General features: G+C 38.0%; 1 pseudogene; it reads right to left on the minus strand.

The window, feature by feature from the left end:
* LOC102171787 lies at positions 13,929–14,773 on the minus strand (annotated as a pseudogene).

Raw genomic sequence — 19,807 nt, forward strand, 5'->3', positions numbered from 1 at the left:
GGTCACTTACTGGTGTTGTAACTATGGGTAAATCTCTTCTCTGAAACTCATTTTCCTCATCTAAAAATAGGGATAGTATCTCCTGGAATTGCTGTACAAATTAAATTATTTAATGTGTGAGAAGTGTTTATATGCATAGTACCTAAAACATGTTAAGAATTAAATAATATTAGCTATTTTTTATTAGTCCTACTGTAATTCTGGATACCTTACCTTATCACAGACTCCAGTATCAGTTTCTTGACTGTGGGGAAATCAAATAAAAACATCAAATTCTCAGTCATTTTTAGCAGCTAATGCTTATTCCTTTAACCCAATCCAGCATTTAAGAACCCATTATGGGTAGAGGTAGAAATTATTTATCAAGATATTGAATGCATAGCTGAGTTCAGTGTGGCAAATAACATAGAAATATATGTAATATGTAAACAGTAGCTCAAAAATGGAGACAATACATATTGCTGGAGGAGAGTCACCCAAAAAATCATCAAAGAAGAGACTCTAGCTGAAAGCTAACTAAGAAGTCTTTGGTCAGATTTACAGGATAAGGCCCAAGTCCTTCAAAAGCATCCTCACAATGGTCCAGCCTAGTAATCATTTCATACTCTGATCACCTGTGGTACCTAGTGTCTGTTCTTTTGTATTTATCCTATGGCTTCTTGCATTATTTATTTCAGCAAGTACCCTCTATATACTTGTCTCCCAAGTCCAGATGCAAGCTCCATGAAGTCAGGAACCATTTCTTATTTCTTTAAATTCTCAGAGTATCCATTGGAAATTTATAAGTGGTGAATAGCACAATGAAAATACTGATGCTGCCTAAACCCAGTTACTGTTTAATCAAAAGTTATTTACTGAGTGGCTCTTACATTTAAAGTACTGCATTAAGTATATCATATCTCCCCAACTACAAAATAATAATAATAATGATGATAATAATAAGGTCCACCTGTAAGAGCAGGGACAAAGTCAATAACAAAGTCAATTCCATTTATGATTATTTTCCCAGTTTTTGTTGTTTACTCACTAAGTTGTGTCCAACTCTTTACAACCTTATGAACTGCCGCATGCCAGGCTCCTCTGTCCTCCACTATCTCCTGGAGTTTGCTCAAATTCATGTCAGTTGAGCCAGTGAAGCCATCCAACCATCTTATCCTCTGTTGCCCCAGAGCCTAGCACTATACCATGCATTTAGGAATTCAGTGGTTGATTGATTGATTAATGATAGATGAAAGAGTTTCAAAGATGATCAGTGCATCCTCCTGTGGTTACTAAGCTAGCCAGAAACAGTTGAACCAGTGCATTGCTCACAGATGACACTGATGGCTGTGGTCATAATTATGAGAAGTAAAAGTTAGCCTTTCATTTGGTGATGACTTCAACATTAACAATCCAGATTGTCCAGAGAAAAATCTCCAAAGACCAAATAAGGGTGTAAGATCAAATAAGGGTATAAGATACTTCAGATAGGGTTTTAGGGATCAAATACAGTAATGGAGGGACAGAAGCTGACCCATTAGAATATGCATAACTTTATATGGATTCATTTCCTAGATGCTTCATCCCAGTCTACTAGGGATGAAGGGAACACTGAGAGAGAATCCTAATCCAGGGCGGTTCTCCATGTTATACTTGAGGGGATACCTGCAGCTCCTGGTAAAAGTACACTTTACGGGTATCAAAAGTCAAGGCTGCAGTCTCCCCATGAATTAGGTTTTAGTGAAGAATCCACATGAATCAAGCAAAACCTAAGGTTTATTTACTTGACATGGGATAGAAAAAACCATGTGTCTTAAGTTCTTTGAGCTGTTAATTTCCATTATTGCCAAGGAAAAAAATTCTAGTACAAAGAGACTCTGTAATGGTCTATTAGCTATTAATTGTGACTCAAGTAAACCCTAAAGATTTAAATTCTATACCAGAAGTTTTACTGTAGGTCTGTTTTACTTAAAAGCAATTAAATTTATTGTGGTGCCCAAGGCATGGCATCCTTTTCCTGGCAAATAAATGACCTCTGTGCTTAGAATGCACTATAAACTATTTTAGAACTTTCCCAACTGTAAAAATTCAGATTTATTATTACTTACTTCATGGAGAGGTTATAAAGACAAATGATTCATATTAAATGTGTAAGTATTTTCTTAGCATCAGACTTCACCATTATGATTGAAGAAACTTATTCCTACTTGTCAACAATTTTAAAGGGAAGGCTGCAGTCCAAGGATACCTTAGTGACTGATGTAATACAGTGAAGAAAAATCACTGTTTCAAGTTATTAATTTTTGTTTTCAAAAAAGTCAAATAGCTTGTAAACTTTCTTTCATTCTGGATTTAATACTTTAAAAAAATGGCAGAGGATGAGGAAACCTAAATAAACATTCAGAAACATTTTATGCTTCTTTCCTTCATAAATAATACATTTTGGAAATAATTAAAATGAAACATATGTATATCTTAAGGTCAGTTGTAATTTTGTTCTGTTTCTTTCAGTAGTACTAATAGGTTCTGTAAGATGATCACTTTGAAATTATTAGACTGTTTTGGTCCATATAATTTATTCTTCAAATCTCCTTTGAGGTTTATAGAACAGAACTGTTTTAGGTTTAGCAAAACGTTTGCACCATTTGCCAGTTTTAAATGTATAGAACAAAAAGCGCAACCTCTTTTTAGCTGTTAGCATTGTCCTAGAATGTGTTGTGCACACTAACAGGGAGTGATTTTCCTGCCAATAAAAGTATTCAGCATGGCTGGGTCACTTGGTGGGCTTCCTGGTGAGAGAATTTAAGCAGTGGCTGTGTGGATGGGATATTTTATGATTCTCTGGCACAGCTTATGCTGTAAGAAAAAGAACATAATAGATCTGAAAATCCTATACATCAGCAGAATACTGTTCTTTAGAGCAAATGTGTAACACTTTAAATCCCCTAAAACACCTTTCAATTATAAAGAAAAGCTGTTTATATATTTAAATTTGGAATTAAAATGTTAATTTTTGGAACAGGTTTTGCCTACAGGTTCATCACTTTTGATATATAATTACTCCTCCTGGTGGCTGTTTCTTATAAGAAAGATATTTTTATATTTTAAATAATATATTAGTGTTATTAATATTATAATATATTAGTATTAACTTTTGTGAGCTATTCCTGATTTCATGCCTTTGGGTTTTTCAGTTAAGTCTGATAGACTCTAAATACAAAAACCTGGTTCCTGTCTGTCTTCTGTGAAATATAAGAAGGAAATGGACCTCTGAATTACGAAATTGCACATAGCTCTGTTCTTTGCCTGTAAACGGGAGATAATCACACAAACTCTGCATTTGCAGTGATGAAAGATGAAAGCAATCATCCATGTTTAGTTTATAGTATAATGTATTATGGGCTTTCCCTGATAGCCCAGTTGGTGAAGAATCCATCTGCGATGCAGGAGACCCTGGTTCAATTCCTGGGTCGGGAAAATCCACTCGAGAAGGGATAGGCTACCCATTCCAATATTCTTGGGCTTCCCTTGTGGCTCAGCGAGTAAAGAATCTGCCTGCAACGTGGGAGACCTGGGTTTGATCCCTGGGGTGGCTATCCACTCCAGTATTCTGGCCTGGAGAATTCCATGGACTGTATAGTCCATGGGGTTGCAAAGAGTTGGACACGACTGACCGACTTTCACTTTCCCTTTTTATAATGTATTACAAATAGTTTGGGGATAATTTTAGGGATTATGTTTAGCTGTGACTTCAGTTATACATCCAGATGACAGAAAATATTCATCAGTATCTCCTACTATCCCAGGGTTTCCATTCTGAATTTCTAATTAATTTTTGAACACCTCTACATGAATATTCTGCAGTATCTTCAACCCATCAGGTATCCGAAATTAAACTCATCTTCTTCCTGTTGATCTGCTTCTAGCATTTATTTATTCTGCTGCCACATGTTGTGTCTCTATAGTTTTTTAGGTCTTAGGATGGATGCTGGAGTTAAGTAAGATATTATGCTGGCCAAGGAGAGCTACAGACTCTAGTAGAGACAAGAATTACAGTATTTCTTGAAAAATACAACATTAAGTTCAAAGGGTTGAGGTACACTGAGAACAACCAATTTTGCACCTGGTTTTATAGAATACTGTGGCTGAGAAGTAATCATCAATATGTCCTTCAGAAAGGGAGACCCAAACAGAGAAAGTTAAATAAAATTTCTAAGACCGTACAGCTAGTAATTGATGAATATATTACTTGAACCAAAGTTTGTGACTTCAAAGAACATATTCTTAACTTCTATGCTAATGTATTCTCTTTTACTTATAAGGCTTAACCTCAAAGAGAGTTAAGGAAAACACTTTTTATTACCACATACGTGTATACTCTAAAATATATTAATAATTTTCACTCTGAATCAAAATGAAAATTTAAATCACATTCTTCATCCTCTGATGAGTAAGTAGAGAAACATGATATTTTATGATAATACTTGCTAAACATCCTAGAATTCTTATTATGTAGGAAGGGCTATGTTTCGCCCTTTACAAAAATTATAGCATTTAAGCACATAGAAATTCAAATACGTAGGTACTATAACACTTCTTACAGTATAAATGAGAAAACTGAGGTCCAGAAAATTAAAGTGATCTGTCCTAGTCAAATAGTGACAAGGCTGGGAACCAACAGAATTCTGTCTGACTCTAAAGCCAGTACACTTAACCACTGTTCTTTACTGACTCCATTTAATAATGGTTTGAATTTAAAATTCTTTCAATACAACTAGGTTTGACATGTGAAGGGGTAAATACTCAGCTTCATAGCAAAACTATATTATGTCAGATTTATCTCTGATTCTAGAAAAGTTATGTTAAAACATATCAAGATACATGGAAGCCCTTTTGATTTTGAGATAGAAAAATTCATCCCGATTTTGAGATAACATAAAAGTAGTAGTTCTATACCGCATGCTGTGAAGTGACTACTTTCTATAATGAAAATCAAACATTTTTGGAAAAATGTGAGTTTTACTTCAGTTTTTAGTGTGTACCAGGTGACATGAAATTCTCGTTAAGGCTTTGAATCAGAATAATACTCAGGTTTCATCACTCAGCAAAGGTGTGGATACTACAATTGCTGTTTTGGATTAGGAATGGAGTATGAGGAAAAGGACCCTGAACAGAGACTCATGAGTAGTTTTTCTAGTAAGTGATGCCAGGTCGTATTCGGTATTCAATAAATATGGAGTAGATAAATAAGTGATATATTTTAAAATTCTTAAAATTTTATATCAGTCATGGATGACAAGAGTCAATTGAATTGAAGGTGAGAATAGTATTGACTCAGGTCATGAATGGGCTGGTTTGGGCTGTTTATTTTTCTTTCCCTTTTGAATAGAGATTTTTTTTTTCATGAAATCAGAAGCCAGATAGATGATTTTCACTTCTCAGGGATCTCCTGCTATTTCTTATACAGTCAAAAAGTTGGTTTATATGAATTTTATGGTCTGCTCCCAAGCTGAGATTATATGATTCAGTGATTTCCTGATGGAGAGAGAATGAAGTAAGCCAGAAAGAAAAACACCAATACAGTATGCTGCTGCTGCTACTGCTAAGTCGCTTCAGTCGTGTCCGACTCTGTGCGACCCCATAGACGGCAGCTTACTAGGCTCCCCCATCCCTGGGATTCTCTAGGCAAGAATACTGGAGTGGGTTGCCATTTCCTTCTCCAGTGCATGAAAGTGAAAAATGAAAGTGAAGTTGCTCAGTTGTGTCCGACCCTTAGCAACCCCATGGACTGCAGCCTACCAGGCTCCTCCGTCCATGGGATTTTCCAGGCAAGAGTACTGGAGTGGGGTGCCATTGCCTTCTCCACCAGTATAGTATACTAACACATATATATGGAATTTAGAAAGATGGTAATGATGACCCTGTATGCGAGACAGCAAAAGAGACACAGATGTGTAGAGCGGACTTTTGGATTCTGAGGGAGAGGAAGAGGGTGGGATGATTTGGGAGAATGCCACTGAAACATGTATGCTATTATATAAGAAACTAATCGCCTATGTTCGATGCAGGATACAGGATGCTTGCGGCTGGTGCACGGGGATGATCCAGAGAGATGATATGGGGTGGGAGGTGGGAGGGGTGTTTGGGAACTCATGTACACCCGTGGCAGATTCATGTCAATGTATGGCAAAACCAATACAGTATTGTAAAGTAAAATAAAGTAAAAATAAAAAAATTTTTTTAATGAAAAAAAAAAAAAAAACCTTGCTCTCTTTTGAGATGAAAGAATCTCAGAATTTTCTTAGTTGAGATTCTGATAATAAATGAATGTTCCAGTACCAAGAGGGACTGTTGCTCTCAAGATGCTGAAAGTGCCATAGGGCAATAAGGTGGAGTCAAGAGGAGTGAACTGCTATTATCAGCCTAGCCCATTTGAGGTTTGTATTATATCCTAGCCAGATGTGTCATCTCTATTAAGAAATAGCTGCTTCCCAGAACAGGACCCTAGAACAGGTTCAAAAGACTTAATGAATCATGGAAAATATTTCCTTGTAAAATATGATTACATAATATGACCCAGATTCTACTTTACATTTGGTGCATAAACAATTGGTTTCTGCAATTGGATGGTGCATAAACAATTCTTTAGTGCTTTCACATATATTTTATTTGATTCACGTGTAAGACTGAGTTGGCTATTACTGTCATCTCCACTTTATAGAAGAGGAAATTGGGTTTTAAATAAGTTAATAACTGGCTTAAGATATTAGAACTAGTAAATGTCTGAAATAAGTCTTAAAGATAGGTTCCTGAGTTCCTCATTTTCTGCAACAGTGTTATTTTCATTCATTGATAAAGTGATTAATGCAGCTATTGAGACCAGCTGTCTTGGCCCTTTACACAGAGTCCTCATCAACTGGAAGCCTGCAGGTCTGTTCCATACTGCACGCAAAGCAAAGAAATCCAGTCATTATCTTTGTTGACTAGGCTAAAGTAGTGATGCATGCTCTACAGTAGAAAATGGCTTTCTCAACAGCCCCACATTTTGTGGTGGAAGTGGTGCTACTGATGGAACTAGCTGAATAACTATTGGGAATATAGTTACTCTTCTTTGGAAGTTATTTATTCAAGTTTCTAAAGGAGAAGATCACTGGCATCTTCAAGCACCAGTATAAGGGTCAATGTGGATGTCTTTAAGAATCCCATGGTGCATAAGCTGGGCTCTCCCTCATGTTTTGACCATAACTGCTTTGTCTCCAAATAGGGCTGACCTGAAGAAATCAAGTATAGTTTAATGGATCAAGAGCTCCTCACACCCAGTATCAAGGGGTTTGCTTAGCTAGTAATATCATCAACTGCACTGACATTTTCCATAGGAAGAGAAGTATTTACACTTTTCACTATGCCAAATATTAGGAAGTAACTTACTTATCTTGACCAATATTTCAACAAAACAGTCTTCATTGATGATGTTTGCTAAGTGCTGTAAGAAAACTCTTGACAGTGGAAAATGACGATTTCAAAGAGCTGTCTATGGCAAGACCACTGGGAAGTGGCAAGGACTGGTAGCTGCTCTTGCCTTTTGAGTTCAGGAACTAGAAGGTATTCTCCATAACATTAATGGACATGGTTTCTTTGGCCTGGAAGGGCTGTGCCAAATAGAACTCAAGTTTGTCTTCCCAGAAATGAATAAAGATTCCAGAATCTGTTGATATGAGCTGATATAGGGACGGGGATTATGATGTTGACTAGAGAACATGGTGCAGCAGTGTTTAAGAGCTTGAGCTCTGGGGTCAAGCAGAACTCATGTCGATCGTAACCCTACCATTTCCCATTTGTGTTGGACAGTGTATCTGTCATCTATAAACGTTACTTTTCTTAAGCGAGATAAAAAGCAGATTTATTCATTAATTTATTGTTCTTTTTTTTAGCTCCTATCACACTTCAGAACTAGATTAGAAGCTAGACTTACCAAGATAAATATTATAAACTTTTATTTATATAGATTTATTATTAGGGTTGTTTTGTGAATTCAGTGAGGTCACTATGTACTTCAAGAGATGGGAATACCAGACCACCTGACCTGCCTCTTGAGAAACCTGTATGCAGGTCAGGAAGCAACAGTGAGAACTGGACATGGAACAACAGACTGGTTCCAAATAGGAAAAGGAGTATGTCAAGGCTGTATATTGTCACTCTGCTTATTTAACTTATACACAGAGTACATCATGAGAAACGCTGGGCTGGATGAAGCACAAGCTGGAATCAAGATTGCTGGGAGAAATATCAATAACCTCAGATATGCAGATGACACCACCCTTATGGCAGAAAGTGAAGAAGAACTAAAGAGCCTCTTGATGAACGTGAAAGAGGAGAGTGACAAAGTTAGCTTAAAGCTCAACATTCAGAAAACTAAGATTGTGGCATTCGATCCCATCACTTCATGGCAAATAGATGGGGAAACAGTGGAAACAGTGTCAGACTTTATTTTTGGGGGCTCCAAAATCAGTGCAGATGGTGACTGCAGCCATGAAATTAAAAGACGCTTAGTCCTTGGAAGAAAAGTTATGACCAACCTAAATAGCATATTGAAAAGCAGAGACGTTACTTTGCCAACAAAGGTCCGTCTAGTCAAGGCTATGGTTTTTCCAGTGGTCATGTATGGATGTGAGAGTTGGACTGTGAAGAAAGCTGAGCACCGAAGAACTGATGCTTTTGAACTGTGGTGTTGGAGAAGACTCTTGACAGTCCCTTGGACTGCAAGGAGATCCAACCAGTCCATTCTGGATGAGATCAGCCCTGGGATTTCTTTGGAGGGAACGATGCTAAAGCTGAAGTTCCAGTACTTTGGCCACCTCCTGCGAAGAGTTGACTCATTGGAAAAGACTCTGATGCTGGGAGGGATTGGGGACAGGAGGAGAAGGGGACGACAGAGGATGAGATGGCTGGATGGCATCACCTACTCGATGGACATAAGTTTGAGTGAACTCCGGGAGTTGGTGATGGACAGGGAGGCCTGGCATGCTGCGATTCATGGGGTCGCAAACAGTCAGACACGACTGAGCAACTGAACTGAACTGAACTGATGTACAGCATTTAGCATAAAACCTGTTTGAAGGTTTTCTTCAAGTAATAATATTAAACTCAGGAAGTACAAAAGAGCTATCTTTAAAATACAAAAATGTTTCCCAGTTAGACTTTTTATTTGTGGCTCCAAGGGACAAGTGAGAAGGTAGATAATATACAGTAAATCTAAGCATGATAAAAATAAGAAGTTTTGATAGTAACAGTTGCCCATTAATGATTGTCTCAGAAAGGTGGGAGTTCCTTCTCACTCAAGGGGACCGAGAAGAAACTGCATGAATATCTGTTAAGAATCTTATAATGGCAATTCCTGCATTGAGTTGTGAAGATTGTATTATATTATTTTTTAGATATTATACATTTTAAACAGTAACAATACTTATTATTGAGTGTTTATACCATACTATGAACATTCTAAGCACTTATCATTCATGAATTCATTTAATTCCTGCAAAAATTACATGAAAAGGGTACAAACAGAATGCCAACATAACTAATGAGAAAGGAAGTTGAGTCATAGAAATAAAAAACATGCCAAAATTCAAACAGCTATCCAGTGATGGAGTTAGAAAACATTTCTGTAACTTTCTTGCCGTGTTCCTTTTGGTCGATCTCTGATATAAGGCCTCATTTTGTGTCCAGTTGGTAAAATACATGATACTTCGGAAGCAGAAATTCAGTCCCTATCCTTTAGTCTCCTCAGGCATTCTACTAGCATTCTTTAAGGATTTGCATTCCTTTGGTATTTAGCTTACCTGAAGAGTCAGCAAGCTGATTTGTGCCTACTAGTGATTTTCTATTAGCCAGGTACCTTAAGCCAGTTTTATCAGGTTTTTTAATGGGAAATAAGCCTCTGCTTCATGGCTATTTTTCATGTAGAAAAATACTAAACCCTCAGGTTGAGCACTTATATTAATCTTGGGGATTTTTCATCTCATACCTTGTTTCTAAGTTTAAAAAAAAAAAAAACAAAACCTTTGCTTAGATAGAAATTAGAAGTATGAAGATGGTTCTTGCCTTCTGAAATGGCACAGATGTATTCCAGCTATAACTGAAGTCCTTTTTTGGCAAAGAAATGACTTATTCTTTCCCACATGCATCTGTACTTTTATCCAAGTACAGAATTGCCTTCCCCATTGAATGGCATTCCCCCAAATGCATTTTTCATAAGCTATAAGATAATAATGACATATATTTCAGTAGCATGGCATAAAGTTTAGAAAAACTCTTTAGGAACTAGTGTGCTCAGTGGGGATAAGGGGAGAGGGGGCTTCCCATGTGGCTCAGTGGTAAAGTATCCACCTGCCAATACAGGAGGCCTGGATTCGATCCCTGGGTCAGGAGGATCCCCTGGAGGAGGAAATGGCAACCCACTCCAGTATTCTTACCTGGAGGATCCTATGGACCGAGGAACCTATGGACCGAGGAACCTGGTGGGCTGTAGTCCATAGGGTCACAAAGAGTTGGTGACAACTAAAGCAACTTAGCATGCATGCACTATTTACCTGTAGCCCCTTCTCTTTAGGAGAAGTGATAACAGCTAGCTTAAAGACTACATTCTGGAGCCTATATTTCCTAAAGAGACCTTTTCCCTGAGAAAAAGAATATGTTCAAGCTTGTTGCAAAGCTTACAGAGGTGTGTTTTACAATTGGCATCTTTGACTTCAAGATGTTATGCATTGTTATATGCATCAAGGAACAACTCCATCACTGGCCTCCAGTGCTGTATTGCTTCAAGTCTGCTCCAGCTAAATATCACTATGAAGAAGAGATTAGGAATTATATGCCCCTTTTCCATGAAGATGACATTTCTTCCCAAGAGGAATACGCATTCTAATTAAGTATCTATTATTATTTCATTGCTCTCCCCAAACTAAGCCCTGCTACTGCTGCTGTTAAGTCACTTCAGTCGTGTCCGACTCTGGGTGACCCCATAGACAGCAGCCCACCAGGCTCCCCCGTCCCTGGGATTCTCCAGGCAAGAATACTGGAGTAGGTTGCCATTTCCTTCTCCAGTGTGGGAAAGTGAAAAGTGAAAGTGAAGTCGCTCAGTCGAGTCCAACTCCTAGCGACCCCATGGACTGCAGCCTACCAGGTTCCTCCTTAGTACAGCATTTTAGAATCTTAACTGAGACCTACTTCTCTGCCCCTTAACTTCTGCCACCGACTTACTGAGTTTCACCTGCTTTTCTGCACAGAAACACACTGGTATATTTTTGAAAAAAATGAAGCCACACATAGTCTTCTGAGTCCTTGATTAAAATTCTTGACTCCTGCTTTTTGCTTACTACCGATATTCTTAGAAAAAGAAAAATCCTCTATAACCCAATATAAAAAGAATGAGCAGTGGGGAGGGTAGTGTGAGAAATAAACTGGGAAGTTGGGATTAAAATATACACATTACTATATATAAAATAGGTAACCAGCAAGGACCTATTGTATATCACAGGGAACTATACTCAATATCTCAATATTCTGTAACCTGTGAGAGTGAAAGTTGCTCAGTCTTGACAAACTCTTTGCAACCCCATGGACTATACAGTCTATGGAATTCTCCAGGCCAGATTACTAGAGTGGGTAGCCTTTCCCTTCTCCAGGATCTTCCCAACCCAGGGATCGAACCCAGGTCCCCTGCATTGCAGGTGGATCCTTTCCCAGCTGAGCCACAAGGAAAGGCCAAAATTACTGGAGTGGGTAGCCTATCCCTTCTCCAGTGGATCTTCATGACCCAGTAATCAAACTGGGGTCTCCTGCATTTCAGGCAGGATTCTTTACCAATTGAGCTATCAGGGAACCTGTAAGGGAAAATAATCTAAAATATATATGTATGTGTGTGTATGTATACACATAACTGAATCGCTGTGCTGTATATATACCTGAAACTGACACAACATTGTAAGTCAACTGTACTTCAATATAGATAAATAAAAGGCAAATGTATCAGAATTGATGTCAGAGTAGAGGATTCCAAATCACTGGGCCCGCTTTTTCTTTACTGCACTCTTCAGGCCATGCCAGGGACTTCCAAGAGTTCCTTAGAATGCTGTTTGAGGACCTCTGATTTTCATGAGTGATTCTTAAATGCTAGTACCTGATCCATAGGAGACTTTTGGCCATTCCAAGGCAAAATGAGAAAAAAATAACCATTAAGTAATTAAAAGAATGCAAAATTACAACTATTATTTGATATTAAGAAACAATTATGAAAGTACATTGTAATTTTTATCAATGTCTTTATAGAACAAAATTGGCAATGCTACATTAGATTACTCATTTTTTTTCCCAGTTATATTTCTTTTAAGTTACTGTTTATACTGGTTATTTTAGGAAGTTAGGAGAGAAAAAAGAAACAAGAAAAAATTCTTATGATATAACATTAAGCAAAACAGAATACAAACAAAACTGTATTTATGATATTATTACTGATATAGGAAACTCTGACTATATACAGATAAAATGATGTTTTCTAAAGATTGTGGGTGTTTTTTTGTCTTAGATTTATATTGTGCTTTTTACTTTAATTTGCAATAAATAATTATAAAAAAAATTTAACTGGTCTATGAAACCCAGAAATCTCTTTATCACTGGATCAATTTTTGAGGTCCTTTATTTGACCAACAATTTCTGTCACAAAATGTCCTTAATTCTTTGCTTTGCTTTTCGTGGGAAATTTCACAGAGAAAGCAGAAATATTCAGGCCATTGCATAATATAATGCACTATTCCAGTCTGCATCCCTTACTCCATATAGTGGGTCTCTGTATTGGGTTAGTTTCCTACTCTACTTAGGACTATTTTTGGAAACGAGTAAGTCTCTGTCCTTGAGGAAAAAGGTGTCAAAGAGACGTGTGGTTATTGGAGAAGACAGGATGCCTTAAAAGTAAACATACTGATGCTTTGCACTTAGCAAATCCTCTCAAATTCGGGGCCAGTTTATACCTGAGAGCATCTACTTTTTTTTCCCCACTTTTTCCTCCTTGTCTTTTCTCTATTTCATCATGTATCGTACATGCAAGAGTATATGTATTAATAATATACAGATACAGTTTAAACAATAATAATAATATCAACAACCACAACACAAATGCTCATGTACCTATCACACAATATAAGAAATAGCACAAGCTGTATCTTTGAAATCTTTTATGTCTTATATAAAATCATATAAATCTTTTATATGCCCCTTCCCTAATTCCCATTCTTTTTTTAACTGCTTTGAAATTTAGAGACAAATTTTGTTTAAAATCTGAAATACAATTCCTAAAATATCAACTTCTCCAGAAAACTGTGGCTATACAATAGTGCATTGCCTCTATCATGTTAGAACGTGCATTAGACTCAAATGCAAAAACTATGGACCAAACTACCATCCTTCAACAATTTGAACAACGATATTAACAGAATGTTCAAGCAACACAAATGAACTTTCAGAGGATGGGCTCTTTTACTTCAAGCACTGTTAAAAAAAAGCACAAGTGCTTGAGTTTTCAGGTGTATATATATTAAGTTGAACCTTTGGAACTAGGAATCAGGGTATTTTTTGCACATAGTCTTAACAGAAAATTGTGTAGTGTTAAAGAGGTAGAACCACAAGCATTCAAGCAAGGTTGTCAAGTAGGCAGTAAATTGTTCTAGTGAATGTTTCTTCTTTGTCTAATTACTGCCTGTACTGGTAGGAACTTTGAAATGAGAAAAGGAGCCTGCATGCCTTTTATATTCTGTTTAGGATAAAACAGAAAACTAACTGAAGCATAAGCCCTGTTATACGTTAGCAATTTTAAAGAACATCAATTATGCAAGAGAAAGACAAAGAACAAAAAGAATGTTTACAGATACCAGACATAACAGTGAGTATTCAGTAGACCCTCACAGGGCTTTGTGGTGGTTCTCAGCAGAAGCCACTTTGTAACCACTGGCAGTAAATAGAGACATAGCATCTTTTGCCAGGTATTTTTGGAAATCATGCCAACAGCCCAGCAATAGTGCAAGACTCTTCTCATCAAGGGGTGTGTGTGCCAATATTGCTCCAGTTCTTACAAATAATCTCAGTAGGTGTGGTGCTGCCTAAACCTGGGACACTGGCACATCAGGGTGAGCCAAGAGGATTTTGGCATACAGGAGTCTCTAAAATGTGGAGAGCAGCTGAGTGCCCAGTATCACACTGAAATACTCTTTTATTCCTGTCACAACTTTATTAACCACATACTCCTTATCACCAACATTTCCCTGCAATTTCTTGCAATTTGCATACTCTTTATAGCTTTTGTAAATGCTGTGTAGAATAACATCTACATTTTTCTTAGCAGAGAGTTGAAACAGCTGCTCCTGCCTAGTAACTAAGTCCCAGTCCTCAACAAGCCATGATTTTAATGCTTCTGGAATCTTTATTTTCCATTCTACTCTTAAATGCCTCCTAACTTCAACAGTGAGCCCTTTTCTTCCAAGGTGGTTGAAATGCTTCACTAGTGTTGCCACCGTCTCCATTTCCACAAGGCTTCTGTTTGTTCTTTCTTGTCTTCTTCATGGATCTTGAAGGGGGGGCGGGGGCGGTTCTCTGCAGCGCAACAGCGCCCCCCCCCCCCAGATTCTTCTGCTGGGGACCAGCTCTCTTCTGTCCTGAAAAGACCCCTCTCATCTTCTATTCCCGTTGCTTCTAGTTGATTTTTGAAAGTTATCTTTTGCATATTGTCATCCACAGGTTTAAGAACCCTGCTTTCCCAAGCTCATTCCACCCTGTTTTCATTCTACCCGGTAATCCTCTTTCGTCTTTCCCTTCTAAGAACTAGTGTTTTCACAGGTAGAATCTTACAGATCTTCTGGTGTGGTCTGGAGAGATGAGGTGGGAGGCACAACCCAAGACACAACCCATCCCTATAATCAGGGATATTGTGCAATTAGGCTCAGACCTTCTGATCATCACTGTAGAGCTAACTTAGCTTTTCTGATGGTAGTCTTTTTGTTCTGACCTCCAAGCAGAGTGTTCTTCAGGCAAGTATGCAGTCAGTTAATTTTCTAGAAAGTTGTGTGAGTGAGGTTTTTACCTTTTGAGTTTGCCACTAGAAGCCCCTAATTCTCATTCTTTACTGCATCTCCTGCTGCCAGCTCCCACCTAATTCAACCAGTCTTCCTCTCCTCCCGCAAAGACACTTATGCAACCACAGACTCTGGAAACGTTTTTCTGTCTGTGGAGGAATTTAGTTCTCTGTTCTCTGCCCTTTGCTAAATATTGGTTTCTTTTGTTATTTTCTGGAAATGCAGAATTTAGTGTGGGACCCCTGATGCCATTAGGATGTTGAATACATGGCCTTGGTTATATTCACCCTGTTGATTCTGATGTTTTCTTTCTTGACAGTTTAAAAATTGTATATATGATGTTTGTCAGGCACTGCCTACTATTTTTCAGGTAGTGCAGAAGCAGATAGACCAATACCCATTTTAGATACAAATATAAACAGGACCAAAGTTCTTGCTCTTGAGCCTCAAAACTAGAAGATATATATTTTAAACCAAACATGAGCACCATCTTTTTAGAAATCTTTTTTAAAGTCTCTGATAGAAGACTGTGTTTTTATTTCATTTCAATCAAACTACTCTGCTGACTTCTGTGGCTCTGCCCTGACAGGAGGTTCATAGTTCTGACTCTTCGGGTGGGGTCAAGCATGGGTAACAGGGTGGGGCTGGAAAGAAGACAGGGAGGGGCCGGAACCTGAAATAGAACCATCCATTGTGCTTAGTATACAAATTTAGGGCAACCACAAGTTTTTGCTCTGTTATTTTTAAATCATTTATTAATTTTTGGCTAATTATGTGCCAGGCACAATAGTATATGCTGTATGTATGGTGATTCATACCAGTTCATGAGCAGCTGCTTTTGCTCCCATTTTGAAATGCAAGAACTGAAACTCAGAGGTTAAATCACTAACTCGAGTTTTCTCAGAAGTAGCGAATCTAGATTTGACCCCAAAGTTCTTTTTCTTCAAAACCCCTCGTCTTTTTTTTCAGCTTCCTTAGAGTTTTAAAATCTGTGTTTCTTTAAAATTGAGATGTAATTGATATATAATATTAGTTTAATGTATACAACATAATGATTAGACATGTATATATACCATTTTGCAAAATGACCACCACCTTTATCCATTGTATCACAGATAATTTCAGTCTGATTGAGGGACATGTTCATATCTAAAGAGTGGCAACAAGCAGATGGTAGTCCAGGCAATGTGTAGGCCTCATAGGTAAACTGGAGCCCAGACAAGCAGTCTAAAAACAGGCAGACAAGGGAGGTGAGCACCACAGGAGAAGTCTGCCAATATTTTGGGGGTGTCTGCCACTGGGCTTCATTTCTTTTTTTTTTTTTTTGGGGGGGGAGCTTCATTTCTAGGAGCAGTAAAACAGAGAGGAAGAGAGAAACAGGGAGCACAACCTGGAAGGGCAAAGAGCCAAAAGGTCTGGCTGCTGGGTCAGTTACAGAGGTGGGGCTTCAGGTGGGGTCTCCCACATGAAGAATGAGATTCAGAAACTGGGATTAGGGAGAGTGAAACCCCAAAACTGGGCTTGTTGATGGATGAGCCATGGAGGACTTGGCTAGGCCTGGCCATAGTTCTTTTAACCTCAGAACCTATTTTCAAGAGTTAAATGCCTTGCATCCCAGAAGGAAGTGCCTAGGAGTCTGGCAACAGGTAACGATCCAGTAGTTTTCAGATCTCTCCAGAAGCATTTTTCAGAACTCTAGCAGTTCGTTTATAGAGTTTTATTAGGCATTCTTAAAAAGCTTACTTTTCTGTGAACTCAAAGTTTCTTTTATTCAGAAATTCTGGAAAGTTTTCAGTGTGTGTCCATGTAGATATTTTGTTGAGGTGTGTTTTTCTGGCTCTGGCTTACATTTCCTTGATCTGTACTATTATTGTTAATTAAAATTCCAAAGTCAAAGTCAGTGCTTCCACTTAGCTTTGTTTTTGGAGAGAGACAGGAGTGACCTGTTCCAGGAGGACAGGTTGATTGGATGTAGTAATACCTGCTTTGCTTAAATATGAGGAAGAAAAAGAAGCAGAGTGAGATTTCTTAGAATTTGAATAGGGAACATGTTTCGACAATGTATTTAATTTTACTTTATTTTATTTGGAAATCTTTAAAATTTGATGGCAGTTTTCATGCTAAAAATCGTAAGGATTGACTTACAAGACAGTGTTGCAAGATACAAATATAGAGAACAGGAACGTAATGGAGAGTTTTAGGCTGTGGGTGTGCAAGGCAACCACCATCTCTGTCTTTGTGTGGCAGTCTCTAGGAAAACAGTCATTGCTATTATTTGTGTGTCTGTGGATTCTGTTTGTAGGAACTTGAATAACCATTCAGAGCTTCGGTTGATGTAGAATGCAAACAGATGCAAAAATTTCAGGTGAATCAGGAAGTGACATCTGACTTCAGGGTTATCTGGGATAAGACACCATGGTTTGCTTCCTTTCTTGGTGATAGAAGTAAAAGTCAATTAATTTTAGTTTAATTCAATTAATTTATAAAGCATTATTTGAACACCTGCAGTGTACCAGCTGTGAGCTCACAGTGTAACAAAAGAGATAGATATTTATTAAGCTAATGAGAATATAATGTGAAACATGCTGATCTAGCAGGACTGAATACATAGGAGGAGATTTTTAGAGAAGATAACCTTGGGGCTGAATCTTTAATGAGTGGGATTGGTATTGGAGATTGAGAAAGAGAAGTACTGGAAGAGGGAGCAGCGTGTGGAAAATTGCAGAGTTCATGCAAGGTTCTGAGAGTGGGAAGCAGTTCATATCAAAATGTGGAGTGGAGAGGGATGCAGATGGAGAGCGAGGTGGCCGGGACTGATGGAGAATTAGGCAGTGATACTCACTAAAACAGTTTTTGCAGGAAGGTGACAAGATGAGATCAGTGTTTCAGAAATACCACTTTGGAAGTAATTGGAAAATAGATTGTGGGGAGTGGATTATAGAAGGGGCTTAGGAGGAAGAGTGGTTTAAAAATATGAACTCACCAACTGTTGGTGTTAGTTACTTTGTTCTCTCTGCTTGTAATGATGCTTCTTGCTTCTTAACCCCATGACTATTGCCTCCCACCCTACCCCCAACTCCACTCCTGCACCAGACATCATTTTCTGCTTAACTAGTCTCAAGATTCACCATACACTCAAACACACATATATTTGATTGGTATCTTATTAATATTATTATTCCTATGTAATCTTAAAGCTTCATAAAGAAAGAATGAATTTTTATATTTGCTTATTGCTGGGAGAAATATCAATAACCTCAGATACACAGATGACACCACCCTTATGGCAGAAAGTGAAGAGGAACTAAAACACCTCTTGATGAAGTGAAAGTGGAGAGTGAAAAAGTTGGCTTAAAGCTCAACACTCAGAAAATGAAGATCATGGCATCTGGTCCCTTCACTTCATGGGAAATAGATGGGGAAACAGTAGAAACAGTGTCAGACTTTATTTTGGGGGGCTCCAAAATCACTGCAAATGGTGACTGCAGCCATGAAATTAAAAGACGTTTACTCCTTGGAAAAAAGGTTATGACCAACCTAGATAGCATATTGAAAAGCAGAGACATTACTTTGCCAACAAGGTCCGTCTAGTCAAGGCTATGGTTTTTCCAGTGGTCATATATGGATGTGAGAGTTGGACTGTGAAGAAAGCTGAGTGCCGAAGAATTGATGCTTTTGAACTGTGGTGTTGGAGAAGACTCTTGACAGTCCCTTGGACTGCAAGGAGATCCAACCAGTCCATTCTGAAGGAGATCAGCCTTGGGATTTCTTTGGAGGGAATGATGCTAAAGCTGAAACTCCAATACTTTGGCCACTTCATGCGAAGAGTTGACTCATTGGAAAAGACTCTGATGCTGGGAGGGATTGGGGACAGGAGGAGAAGGGGACGACCGAGGATGAGATGGCTGGATGGCATTACTGAGTCGATGGACGTGGATCTGAGTGAACTCTGGGAGTTGGTGATGGACAGGGAGGCCTGGCGTGCTGCGATTCATGGGGTCGCAAACAGTCGGACACGACTGAGCGACTGAACTGAACTGAACTGATTGATGCATTTCTAGCATCTAACAAAATGTGGATATTTAATTAGTATTTGGTGAAAAGATAAATGACATTCAAGTCAGTATTTTCAATTTCTTTAAAGAGTTTCTTTAAGGAGTGTTTTTTTAAAACACTTGGGAAAACAAGAAAATAACCACTACAACAGACAGTATCCTACTTGAAGTCCTACTTCATGTCATTGGGGCGGACAGTCTCAGTCCCTAAATTTCTGATGGATCTGTGATATCAGAACACAGTTCAAAAAACTTTAACTTTTTCTCCCTCTTTGCAGAGATTTCTCCTTTTCCCTCTTTGCAGAGATCACGTAGTTAGATTTTCGTATGTTATATACTTATATAATGTGACTCTGTTATAATATAATTGAAATGTTGCTTAAGTTTGATTCAGTGTTACTAAACATATTTGTATAATATCACTTTTGTACAGGATGCTGTACTAAGCATGGCAAATAATTTTTCCACAGAATGTAAACTCTAAGAGGACAAGACCAAATCAATTGTATTCACTATTATATGCTACCAAGTCTAACATAGACTCAAAGTAGGCATTAATAGATATGTGTTAATTGAATAGATGCACAGATAGATTTAAAAGTTTACAAGGCACACTCTGTTTTGGGGAACAAATAGTATGGTCTTTGAAATATATAA

The sequence above is a fragment of the Capra hircus genome, chromosome 7 (assembly GCF_001704415.2).
Source record: "Capra hircus breed San Clemente chromosome 7, ASM170441v1, whole genome shotgun sequence".
NCBI lineage: Eukaryota > Metazoa > Chordata > Mammalia > Artiodactyla > Bovidae > Capra > Capra hircus.